Genomic DNA, 13,930 nt, shown 5'->3' on the forward strand with positions numbered 1-13,930 from the left:
CCTCGAGTTAACGTTTCTCATATCCATCAGTCAGTCAGGTCAAACTTGCACCACCATCTACAACAGTAACACCGGCGGCAGCATTTACATCATGCTGTCACTCTCCCCGGGCAATAAACCATACACCTGCACTACGACTGCAGCCTCTGTTTGTCCCTGATTCTCTCTGTAACTATTAATTTCAGGGAAACAGCCTTTCTCTGACTAAGCACAAACTGCATGTTGTTCTCTTAGTGATCCCTATTGTATGCCAGTCAGCATTTTGTGGGATACACACTGACTGGATGGAAACTGCTGAGATGCACAGTGGCGCTGCACTGAAGAAACACACAGTGGTGAATCGAGCTTAAATCCCAAGCTGTACAAATCTTTCTGCCTCTCTGTCCTCCTTGTCTGTTCCTTACTTCTTCCATCTTCTTACTTCTTTTCGTCCAGTAAAAGTATGCGGGGGCTGTTTGAACTAGAAGCATCACAAATGGCCAATAGCAAAACAGAAGAGCAGATGGCAGGAAGAGTGGGTCCAGATGGGAAGCTTTGGCCAGATGAGCGAAGCTGGTGCAGGAGCATACTGACACTAAGTGCTAAGGAATCTTTAAAGAACCAGTGAGTCAGGATGTTGGTGTTGAGTAACTAGGGCAAACAGGACCACGATGAAGCTTTGGGAACAATTACAGAAGTTTGGTCTGATCAATTCACAATGGTCTCAGCACTACAATAAGCTTTAATGAGCAAGTTAATGATTGGTTTATTCAAACCAATTAAAGTGCTGTAATATGAAGCTTGGGAGAACATTAGTCATCAGACAGCAGGCAGCCACAGGGAATCATCGAAGGTGCACTTGAAGAGGAGCTTGATTAATGACTAGTTTGAGGGTAAATATTCACCTTTCATTCCACATGGAAATCAAATCACTTTTTTCTCTAAGTCAGACATTATAAGGAACATGATTCACATGATTTCCTCTCTGTGTATTCTCCTTTTAGCAGTCAGGTATTGAAACCAAGCTTCTATTTTCTTTTTCTAAGACCATCTTTTGGTTGTTCTACTACATTTTTATTAATCTTCTTCTTTGGCTTTATTTGGCTACTCCCTTTAGGGGTCACTGCAGCAAATCATCTATCTCAATCTCACCCCTCCTCTGTCACACCAACCCTCTGTACATCTTTCTCTACACCCACCCACCCACCTTCTCTGTGGTCTCCCAGCTCCATCTTCAACACCTTTTGTTCGGTATATTCACTATGCCTCCTCTGCACATGCTCATACCATCTCAGCCGTGCCTCTCTAACTTTGTTTCCAAACCGCTCAACCTAAGCTGTCCCTCTGACATACTAATTTCTAACCCTGTTTCCCTTTGTTCACTTCAAATGACGATCTTAGCATCTTCCTCTCTTGCTGCTATCCTTCTGTCACAGATCAGGTGGGTCAGGTAGGGTGGAGTTGGTGAATCCCTGAACTTGCTTCTTCAACTCTTTTGCACACTGTCTGTTGCTTTGGATGGTTGATCCCAAGTATTTCAACTATTTTCACTTCCTCTACTCCTGCATCTTCAGTGTTATGCCTCTCTTTCACATCCATGTATTCTGTCTTGCTTCTACTGACTTACTCCTTTCTCCAGAGCATACCTCCACTTTCCCTGGCTCTGTTCCACACATTCCCTACTCTCACTGCAGACCACAATGTTTTCTGTGAACATCAACATCCACTGAGTCTCCTGTCTCATCAGGCAGCCTGTCTTTCAAAAAGACAGACCACGTAAAAAGGCGGTGGCAAACCTATCAAAAAATAAATAAGTCTTGGTAAAAGCTGTATGTAGTAAAAGTAAAGCTAATTAAAAAAGCAACACTCATTTCACTAGCTGGGCCCACGTCCTCATTTTAGGTTTGACAGTGTTTTAGTAGGTAAAAGTGAATGCTTTGACATGAATTGAGCAGCGGTTTGGGGAAGGCCTCGAAGGGGACTGGCGATGGCTCCCGGGCCTGGCAGATCCCCATGTACTAAATAGAAGTGAAAAAGTTGAAGAATGGAGAACAAGGAGGGAGGGAGAGTGGGGCACGTAAACGAGAATGATCAGCTTGCAGAACTGGGGGAACCTATATAGATGACAGCCGGAAGGAGCGTGTTTGGAGGCCTGGTCCTGCTCCTGAAATTCCGATACATAATCTCCAATAATAGTTAACCTACTCATGAAAGCAAAGGAGTATAATCTTCCTACATGGACATATAGACTTACTAGACACTTCATTTGGTAAACATTCCTCATACAAGTCGAAACCTCTTTTGGCTTCAGAACTGAGTTAATTTTTCACATCATAGATTTAACGTGATGATGACATGATAGCATCATACAGTTGCACATCCATGATGAGAATCTCCTGTTCAACAACATCCCAAAAGTGCGTTCCTGGATCAAGATCTGGTGACTGTGCGGGTCATTTGAAATCAAGAAACCAGCCTGAGGTGATCTATGCTTTCTAACATGTTTTTTTTTTTATCCTGCTGGAAGCAGCCATCAGAAAATGGGCACACTGCAGTCATAAAGGATAGATATGGTCAGCACCAATACTTTGGTAAGCTGTGCTATTTAAGTACTCCTTATTTGGTACTAAGGGGCTCACAATGTGCCAAGAAAATATCTCCCACACCGTTACAACACCACCAGCCTGAACCACTGATACAAAGTAAAATGGATTCTGGTCCTACCATCAAATGTTGCTGTAAAAATTGAGACTCAGGTGTTTTTTATCCATCTTCTGTCCACCAGTATTGGTGAACCCATGTGAACTGTAGCCTGAGTTTCTTGTTCTTAGCTGACAGGCGTGGCATGCTGTGTGGTCTACTGTGAGCCCATCTTGTTCAATGTTTGAAGTATTATGCATTGATAGATGCACTTCTGCATACCATAGCGGTGATCCGTTGCCTTCCTATTAGATTGAAGCAGTCTAGCCATTCTCCTTTGACGTCTAGGATCAACAAGACATTTTCACCCAGAGAATTGCAGCTCATTAAAACTCAGAGATGGTCTCAGCAGATCAGCAGTTTTTGAAATACTGAGCCAGCCTGTCTGGCACCTACAACCATGCCAGATTCAAATGTGTTCACAGATGTTCTTCTGTCACTTAAATCACCTTTCTTCCCCATTCTGATGTTTGGTTTGTACTCAAGCAAGTTGTCTTGGCTGTGGGTAATCCTACATGGGTAAATGAGATCAATTCATTGTTGATTCTCACATTTATTTTCCATGACAAAAATATGAAATATCGCCTGAGTTTTTACAGCTTTTATTTGGAGCCATTTTATGAACAACATGTATTCTAGCCAAGGAGTGTTTGATTATTGCTGGCTCACAGGTAGACCTGCTGCATGTAAGCTTGGTTTTACTTAAATCATAACAGTCGTGCTGCTTCATTGATATGATAAATAAGGCAGATCCTTGACTACTGCCTCTATTATTGCAAGTTGCCTTCTGTTGCGTTCCTTTTTAACACACTTCTTTGTAGACAAATTTCCCATCGTTCCATCACACACTCTCTTTGCAACTCTAGATTTGGTGACTTTAAAAAGCCATGTGACCTTTGAAGTAAAACCAGCTTTTTAAACTTTGCCTTCAGAAGGCATTCAGGACTCACTTCCTTCTCATGTATACTCACTGGTTGTCTATGTTGTAGGGAACATTTGAAGCATCACTGTTATGTGTGGTAGTGGGTATCCTTGGACTAAGTTGGTCCACATTTTTTGTGGTAATTCACTGTATTCATAAACTTGTCTGTTTATAAATTCATTTCATTCATTTGTACACAGCAAAAAAATCTATTTTACCGTACTTGTGTTTCTTTTCAAGATATTTGAGTTATTTGCTAATAAATATTTCCACGATTTTAAATTTAATGTCAGTGTTTGATTTTGCTTTTGTAAATCTGTAGCTTTGCGCCTGGGGAACCAGGGTGGAGACACACATGATTAAAGTGCCTGGTACCACTGTTTCATCTGTGAACTTCTGCGTGCCCATTTGTTTTCATGTTTATGAGAATAAGGAAGAGCAATATATTCAACAGTGAACTAACAAGGTCCCACCTGAGACCTTTAGTGCCACAAGGTAGCCGAATGAGTCAGTTAGGTCTCAGCACATGGTGTCCTGTTGTATTGTATGTCACACTTTGGTGCCTCAACAGGCTGCTGCTGTGTTGAGTTCTTCTCTTAGATGACAGTGTGCACTCTTTGTTCTGGCTGTGTCTCGTGACGGCTCTGCAGTGTGCTGTATGAGTCTCGGGCTGCGTCACCACTGACTGTAATAGCTGAACACTGCAGGGTGGAAAAAACACTTTAACCTGCATGAATTTTGTAGCTCTAAAAGAAGAAAATAAAAAACAGAAACCGACCAAATAGTGCTATAAATCACAAATTAATGACTAAATAGATGGCTACACTGTGCTCTTCTTGCATTTTGAAAAGCAAAATAAGATGAACGGCAAGTAACTTTTTTTTCCCTCAGTAGCTACATCGTCAGCGATATGCCACAGAAAGGCTGTGACTCGGTAATCAATAATATGCTTGTACAGCGAACATAAAAGCATCAAAAGCTCGATTTTCACGAAGCTTCTCTCCACCATTATCTCCTAAGTGAATACAATTCCCATTTTAATTTAATCAGGCACAGCAGGATGAACTCATGGGGTCCTGCTTGGAATTGACTGCAGTAAAAACACTAGTTTCATTTCCTGTTTGGAAGCCTTTTCCAAAGGGTGGCGTTTTTAAGCTACTGTACAAATTATCACCATGGCAACCAGAGCTATCTGGAAAAATGCAACAAAAACGGTTAAAACCACAACACAAAACAGAAAAAACACTTCTGTTTAATACGCCTGTAATTACAGGAGCTAATCTTTTATTTGGTGTTTGAGTGGGAGGTCAACTGCAATACATGTGTAAATTAAATAAATAAATAAGTAATTCATGACAAAAAAAAAAAAGTCTGCAGATCTACCTACTCATGGCAATCCTTCACTCCATCACTCTTATTCTATTTTATCAACCTTATGTAAGAGAAAGGTCATAGCATATCTATTATTTAATGCCTCAGTCATGGTATATTACATTATTAATCACCTCAGTATAGTCTCTAAACACACACAGTGTGACTCTGATTCTGACCCAGGTGCCACATAAAACAGGTCTGCAATCTCCCTGGATCACTTAATTAGAAGACCATAAAAAGACAGCCGCTCACTTCACAACCACAAATAATGTCTGCACAAATTTAACAAACAAACCATTAAAAAAGAAATCTGCCACCACTAGTGATTTGTCAGCGGGCAATCAAGAGGCTTCCTGTGATCCATTGTTAGAATAAAAACTGAACATGAATGGCAATGCAAGTCTAAATTCTGAACATGTCCTTTGAGGGAAGTGAACAAACAGGCTTTGTGTAGCTGATACAATTGTATAACATCTGACTGAGCCACCTGAACTGTCAGCATATCAGGGCCATAAAAGCAGCACAGAAGCAGAAATGTACTGTGAAAGCACCGCATGGGGCAGAGCAGCAAGAGCTCTGAGACACCCGCCCACCCTTCCTGAATCAGCCGTTTCTGTGGCGACCAGAGCGGAGAGGGGTGGAGGGAGGCGCACGGTAAAAGTGAAGAGACAATTTCAAACCTGGTGGGAGAAACATGGATGGATGGATGGATGGATGTGGGTACATATATATTGGTGGTTGGGTGATAAAAGGAGGTGGCACAGTCAATGGGGAACTGGGGCTGTTTTTTCAACATCACAGCAGTGACAGATTGACAGTTGGAGGCAAACAACAGCAGCAAACACCGAGGGGAATTTTTGCTGTCAATGGCAGCCCAGATCACGGTCATGGCTCAGGGGTTTAAACCATCTAAACACTGACAATGTGTCTCTGTGAAATCTCATTCAGCCATATGCTTTTATTCAAAGGATTGTTTTTCTCTGTCCTCTCTTTAAGCAAATCATACAGGCTTGAAGTTGGTCAGATTCAGGCTTAGTTCAAAGACAAACTTCAAAAGAACTAAAGTCCATTCAACAAGTTCTGCAGTGGAGAAAATAATTCTAGACCATCCTGCTGATTCCCTGCGGTAAACATTCATGAGCTGCCATTACACGTAATTACATCCCAGGATGCAGTACAAGTGACGAGTGTTACACACCAATATGGAGGAGAAGGTGCTAAAGAGGAACCCAGCTTTGCAACACAGTACAAATAATTAAGTTTGGGCTCAATCAGGGCAAAACAAATAAAGAAATCAGCAATGATATGATACACTAACACTATGACATCACTTTTTTTCCACATAGGAGAAAAGTGGACATGTGAGCCAAAAAAAAAAAACCTTATTCCAAATTAACAGCAGATTGTTTGCTGCATATAACGCCACAGAAAAAAGGCATGCATGATCTGGCCCATTAGAGAGATCTTTGATTTGATGTCAGCTCTATTTTTGAAACCAAGCCAGTATGCTGAGAACCTTATTATGTAACAGATTAGATGTTAAAGCGAGAATATTGCTACAGTCTTAGACTACAGTGATCGCATTGTACCAATGCTACAATAATTAGGGATGGATGCAGTCGTTCTCTTGCGCAGTTGAGACAAAAGGCTCACGCTAAGCTCAAGAAAAACAGCGTAAATCTGAAGTGTAAACTCCTGCAGATATTCCCGACAGTTGTTGATAAACTACTGTGTCCACACGGACAAATTGCGGGCTGGAACGGAGGCGCAATCTGCAATCTGCATTCCATCAAATACTGTAGTCCGCCTAAAGCACGGCTTCTGAGATGAAACTGTCTTCATCTTGTGGTTTTGTTTTTTTTGTTTTGTTTTGGTTTTTTTTTGGGGGGGGGGGGGGGGGGGGGGGGGATCTTGTTTTTTCTCTCCTGTTTCTTCTAAACTACACTGAGAGAGCAGTGGCAGAAACAGTTTCCACTCCACCCACTCTCTCTAGCAGGGACACATGGATATACACATGGGGAAACAGGGATGAAATCAAATGCATTTACTCCTTTCAGAGGCAACGCTTTCCCCAAGTCCCAGCAGTCTTTCTCACCTGTCAGCGAGAAGGTAAACAAGCCTTCATACAAACTAACGTTAGCGCGAACATATATGTGAAAACACCCCCACCTGTCACATCAATGCGCACAAAACCAAAGGTGGATACACCTCATTTCTTAAGAAGAACTTTTGGCATTTGTGAAATCATTCCTGCATATACTACAATATTCAAATAGTAACATGCATATATTATTTTAATCACAACAGTAAAATAAACACGGACTGGTGGAAATCATAATAATAATAATGATAATCACATGGATACATCCGGTGCAGTATTTAGTAAGTCGAGTATTTCGTCATGAGGCTGTTGACACTCACCTGTTTGTGTAGCTGGTTTCAGAGTCCTGGGGTGCGAGGCAGCTCAGACAGAAGTGCGCAGGGACTCGGCTGAGTTGCTCACACTGGACACATACCAGAAGACTGACTGGCTCTGCTCTGCACTGCACAGCTCTGCACTGCACAGCGCTCTGCTCTTCCCTCCGAGTCTCAGAGACAAACAGCAGATCTGCTTCTGCTGCCTCTCCCTCTTCCTTTCACACGTACTGTAGCAGCAACAGAGGGAAGGCTGGGGGGCTGCAGACTCTCTGATCAACACAAGTCTCCCTCCTCTCTCTCTCACTCTCTCTTTCTCCCTCCTCTCTCTCTCTCTCTCTCTCTCTCCTTCCGGCTCTATGTCTCTCCTCAAGTATGGCTACAGGCAACCACGGCTGAAGAGATGAGCAGAAAACACAATGAGTAAGTGTATAGATGAAGTTGACTCCGTTTGCAAGTATTTATGTTGTGTGCTTTTGTGCGAAACGGCGCGCTGTACAACAGCACTGCACATAAGCGTACACGCGGTGGGAGAAAGCTTTACTCCCACCTCCTGCTCCCCCTTTTCACCACCACCTACCCTCCGCTCCTTTGCCAGCCCCACACCAGCCTGTTGAAATGAGTCATCAGCTATCAGCCAATCACACAGTGGCACACAGCCTCCGATAAGAATAACAGGAGTATTTATGCACTCCTGCTTTAAGAAGATGGAAATGACATGGAGAATTGTCTGACATACTTTGCTCTCAGTGGGGATGATGACAGAAAATCGCTACAAGTTTATTTATTGATTTTTGTAATAATATAGGGAATTTTGTCCTTTTTATGTTGTATATGCGCTAAACATGTGCAGTCCATCATCTCCTTTAGTAGCTTACAAAGAAATACGGCATGAACATAATATATGATCGGAAATATAATAAAAGGGTACAATGATCATAACTGCATCACTTGTGAGATGTGAGTCACTGTGGCATATGATTCATTCAATCAAGGCTGCAGACACATCTGAGTAAAAGAAGGTCTGACCCTGGTAACTTTCCTTGTAAAGTGAGGGTAAATGACTAAAACCAAGCACAAAATTGCCGTTCTACTACTGCTTTGAACAGCCTCTAACTGCGCACTGATCCAGCAGCCTTGTAAGCAGTGGGAGGAGATATTTTGGGCTTTCAAGGTTCCAGAAGTTAAATTACTGCTCCTGCATAGCCAAAGTTTTGTGACTATCAGTGGGAGAATGGCCTGGATTGACATGAAGTTATTCCGGTTGAATTATCATTCCCAACAAAGAGCTGAGAAGATGAAAAACCAGTTTAGAAGGCCACATAAAAAAAAACAAAAAACCAACCTCAAGGATAGATGTCAACTATGCCCTTTAAAAAACCCAAACTTTCACATGGAAGTTATTTCCTGTGTGAGTTATGACACTATTGTGACAGAAGCAAGCAGCACGGCAGTAAAGCAGACGTCAACAAAATATGCAACTTTGAACCCTTTTTTTTTTTAGAGCTGCTACTCAAGATTAAAGGTACATCAAGGAGATTTTAATTTTAATTTGTTAAAATCGGGCAGCGCGGCGATTAGCACTGTGGCCTCACAGCAAGAAGGTCCTGAGTTTGACTCCACCATCTGGCCATGTTCTCCCCATGTTTGTGTGGGTTCTCTCCAGGTTCCCTTGCTTCCTCCAACAATCTAAAGACACGCAGTTAGTGGGGTTAGGTAAATTGGTCAAAACTGGTCGAAATAAATAAATTGCCAGGCAGACCTAAGTTGAAATTTACAGTTATTATCTCAAAATTTTGACTTCAGAGTAAGATAATACTTTGGAGTGTGAAGTATTAAGTTAGTAATTACTGCTAGCCTACATAAACTGTGCAGGCCATGCACAGATAAGGGCACATGTTAGTTACTGTGCAGTAACAGTTCAAATTCACCTACCAGAATTTCACTCACACAAACTGAAGCGCAAATAACTGGACCACATAGCAAGCTATGTTATTTGTGATACAATTCGATTAAAATAAATTCCCCAGCAGCACAATCAAGATGGAGAGATCAAGTTCCTTGACTGGAATTAATGCAGATGAGGCCAAGGAAACACCTACCAGCTGATGTAATAATATGAGGAAAGGGAGAAACCACTGGAGGAAATGCAGTTTTAGGCACTCCACGACAACCCAAGCAGTTCCTGCTTCGGTCGGTACCTCAAAGTGTTTGTAAGATGGTTCCCTGCTGAAAAATAGTGGCTTGATCTCTTTGGATTGGGGGAAAGTTGTTGGAGTTTTGTTCCTAAGTGAAAGAAAAAGAAAGCGTGAGAATTAAAGGTTGACTGTCATCAGCAATAAAGCAAACCTGAGCCAGAGCAAAAGCTTTTATTTACCTGTCAGACATGTTCCAACCTATGGCTCCATTTTGGGAAGTGACAAAAAAATTGGGTGAAATTAGTTTTGTCTAAGGGTCACCCTTAGAGGAAGTTTAAAGAGCTCGAACACCGAGCTGCTGGAGCTGAAGCGATTTCACATTGAAAGGTTTGTTTCAAAGACTCTTTTAGAGACTTTAAAGACTAGAAAACCCCACCCACCAACCCAACCCCCAGTTTTATTGGCTTAATAATCTGTTAGCCTAATGCTACAACAATATATGTTGTTTAAATTGTGCAGAATATTAATGTGTAAAAGTTTGAACCAACATTTTTATGCCTCATACTTTTTTCTTGACAGCCATCCTTCTAGTAAGACCATTATTTACCTCAGTGAACAGTAGGTCAAGGTCAAGGTCAAGTTTATTTATATAGCACATTTCCAAACTGTTCATGCTGCACAAAGTGCTTAACAATTTAAGTAGCTGTAGCTGTAGCGGTAGCTGTATCAAATGAAGGGCTAAATTAATTTCTCAAGTAATATGTCAGGTCTCGTGTTCCTATTTGTTAAGGACATGAATTTCTGATATTGTTCATCCACTGTAGAGAGTTTGTTATGGACTGACACTCTTTCGTTCTCCACTTGTCCAGTTTACTCCAAGTCTTTAGGCACACCATGCTGAGATATGCTAAAGTTTTGGATTAATAGCTCTTTTTGGAATCACTTTGTTGGTGGAAAAATAATATTTTATGTCTGTCTATAAAACTGCTATCTTTGGCATTTTTAAAATAGATTCAACTAAAGAAATTGGAACAAATAACGTGTCTTTGGAACAGGCTACTAGTAAAAATGCATAAAAACACAATTTAAAACTGGGTCTTTGCTAATTTGTTTATTATGTGACACAACACTGGTCCATCCCTTGAGTAAGGCATATTTTATTGTGCTTTTAGGTCAGTGTTCAATGTTTAGGTCTCTCTTGCAAATGAGACATTAGGTCTCAATGGGACTACATGTATAAATAAAGGTTAAATAAAAAATAAATAAATAAATAAAAAGCTAGGCTAAGTTTGGTTATATTTTTCCTGCTGTTATTACTCTTTTGCACAGTTGTGTCTAGGAATATAATTATTAACTAAAAAGCCATTGGCACTCAGTTTTCTGAGCTCGAAACTTTTCATCGGCCCCCTATATTTAAAATTTAATCTTAAAAATATATTATTAATTTCAATCAGCATCTTACTTGCTAAATACATTTTTTAAGGTTTACACTGAAACTCATATGACAGCAGCACTTATGGCGAACACAAGATTCAGTTTGCAGAAAATCTCATATTGGCCTGTAGCGTGTGTTAAAATGAAGGTAACTCAATAACCGTCACCAAAATCTGTTTATAAGACTGTAGATTCACAACTATAATGGTCTATTGCCATGGTCACACATCCAAAACACTTTCTGTAATCTCCAGTCTAGAGAGGAGAAATAATTTAAGCCAAAGGGTCTGATAGTGAGGAAACATAAAGGGTAAGGAGGTTGGTGATTCACATGCTTGTATTCATTTGTCTGTATGGAATATTTTATTTGTTTTTTAATTGTTATGTGTTGTATTTGTTGTAACTTCTGCTATCCTCTTGGCCAGGTCTCTCTTGGAAAAGAGATTTTAATCTCAATGAGACCTTTACCTGGATAAATAAAGGATAATGTTAGTGACATAAACCGATCATCGGAGCAGAACAACAGGAAAAGGAGAAGCATGTGATCAAATGGAGATTATTCCATATGACTCAAAGGGAAACCGTGGTGGAGCTGTTCAAGTCATTTCCGCTCCACAAAATTTCTGTCTGAAACTAGACCCTCTGTAGCTTTGTTCTCCTCAAATTACCATTATCTACACAAAAACCACTGATGCACAGCGAAATTGATCCATTCCCCACTGTTGACCATTCAGTGCAGTGACGTTTTTCTACCTTTTGGATTCCTGTTTCTACTCCCCATCTCCATTTTATCTGTTCAGAAAATGTGACATCAAACGTCTGCATATGCTAACTCCAAATCCACTACCTGCATTGAGACACATTTTCTTATATGTTGGTTCACTGGACTATAGCACAAAAACTCTGAATCAGTAATTATAATTCTTTGATTTTAAAATGATTTCTCCTTTTTAGTGACATTAGTCGGGGGGAAAAATTACTTGATCCCCTGCTGAACTTGTAATTTTGGTCACTTACAAAGAAATGAACAGTCTCTCATTTTTATGGTGGTTTAATTTCCAGTTTCTTCTATTCCAGTCTCTCCACCACCATGGGCAAGAAAAAGAGGTGACAAAGGACAAGACTGTATATTTGCACAGGGCTGAAATGGGCTACAAGACCATCAGCAAGAAGTTTGGTGAGTAGGTGACCACTATTGGTTATTAGTTACTTGATCCAAATACTTGGTTCATAACAACAAGGCTGATAACCTAAATTACCGGTAATAATAAAAAATTAATTCAGAAATTGAGACTTGACTTTTAAAATGACAAAAATGAGAAAAGGCATCAGTGTTCTGGTATTATAGGAGCTATAAAAGCATTTGCAGTTGTAAAGCAGCAGGACTTTTGACACTTACAAAAGACCTCTGCAGTTAGGAGAAAGAACACAAAGGTTTAATTTTGGCCTGTCATTGAGCTAATCATGAAAATACCACTAACTAGCAACAGTTCATTTACATGTTATTTTTGTCCGTGTGTCAGATTGAGATGATTATAGAGTCATAAATTCTTGATGTGTCTTTGGTGAGATGTGTGACAAAATACAAGCCGATCACTTGACCAGTTATAATTAGGGCTGGGTATCGTCACTGATTTCTAGAATCGATTCAATTCTGATTCACAAGGTCCCGAATCTATTCGATCCACGATTCAATTTAATTCGATTCGATTCAATTCAATTTGAATCTGGGAAATTTTGACAGTCAGAAATATTATAATTCAGATCAGTACATTTACATATTTTTGTATCAATAAAAAGGAAGCTGACACACGCAAAACTTTATCAAAGGTGTGAGCGTCACAGCAGATGCCTTTGTGTCAAAGTAGCTGAAGATAAAACACAGAAAAACATGAAGGTGGTTTTCCTGGCCTGGGATTTTATAAAAAAGTATTCTGCAGTACATCAAAAACGAAAGAAAACCATTAATCAACATATGAACGTTACCTCTGACGTTACAGCGGTTTTATTAGAGACACGGCTGAGCGTTTTGCATTTTGCATAATTTTAAAAAGTTTAATTTGGTTCAGTATTGAACAGCAGAAATTCGGTTTTCTTTTCGGAAGTAAGAATGTAAAAGGGAAAACAACAGCGGCCGACAGCGCTGTAAACAACGGTAGACTTGTGCGTATAGCAAGCGAATAATGCAGAAAACAGATTTTTAGACGGGAAACTGTTGTTGAAGTACAGAGAGGGGGGGGGGAGCTGTGCATCGTGGTGGAAGCAAAACAGTAAAAGTCAGAGGGAGTTCATGACGATGTTTATGTGAAGTGTAGTTTGGATCTTGTTTTGCTGCTGGTTCGGCCAATATTGAGTGGAGAGAGATCAAACTAACAGCTTTAGAATCAGCGCAAAAAGGGCGTGAACAAAAGCGTGGACCCGCTAACAGATCAGAATCAGCGCGCTCTCGGCTTTCAGCCCAGACCGTGTCCGTGCCGTCAGGTGAGAAAGGCGACATCTCACTGATTCTGATCCGCGGGTCCGGGCTGTGTGTTTACGTCTTTGTGCAGAATCCCTGTTCCTGCTCTCATTTACTGTCTTAACTGTTTGGTGGTTGTTGAAATTTTGTGAGATTTCACCAGAGATTCTGGCATTTCGGGCAAAATAAATTTATATTAAAAAATCGATTCAGGATTTTAATGAATCGATTTTACGTTATCCAAGCCAGAATCGATTTTAATCGATAAATCGATTATAAAAACCCACCCCTAGTTATAATACCTTTTCACACATGAATCTGGACATTGTTGTCACAGTCGGCCACATGAGCACGTTTTTACTTTCTCGTGTGTATCACACAGCAGGAGACAGTGAACATCAACCCCATTCTCACTAAAAAGAAATACTTCACTTGGTTTTGGTTAACATTCTGCCGCGCCAGAGTTTGGACAGAATACAGGTTGACTGTAAATTTGAAGGATTACCTGTT

General features: G+C 40.5%; 1 protein-coding gene across 1 annotated transcript in view; it reads right to left on the bottom strand.

Annotated features, from left to right (window-relative positions):
• Positions 1 to 7,904, bottom strand: part of LOC134618921 (prickle-like protein 2) — a 37,328-nt gene extending 29,424 nt beyond the window's left edge. The window contains exon 1 of the mRNA XM_063464541.1: positions 7,397 to 7,904. The gene's annotated coding sequence lies outside the window, so the exon portion shown is untranslated. The remainder of the gene's footprint in view (positions 1 to 7,396) is intronic.
• Positions 7,905 to 13,930: the final 6,026 nt, after the last annotated feature.

This window comes from Pelmatolapia mariae, linkage group LG20 (assembly GCF_036321145.2).
Source record: "Pelmatolapia mariae isolate MD_Pm_ZW linkage group LG20, Pm_UMD_F_2, whole genome shotgun sequence".
Lineage (NCBI taxonomy): Eukaryota > Metazoa > Chordata > Actinopteri > Cichliformes > Cichlidae > Pelmatolapia > Pelmatolapia mariae.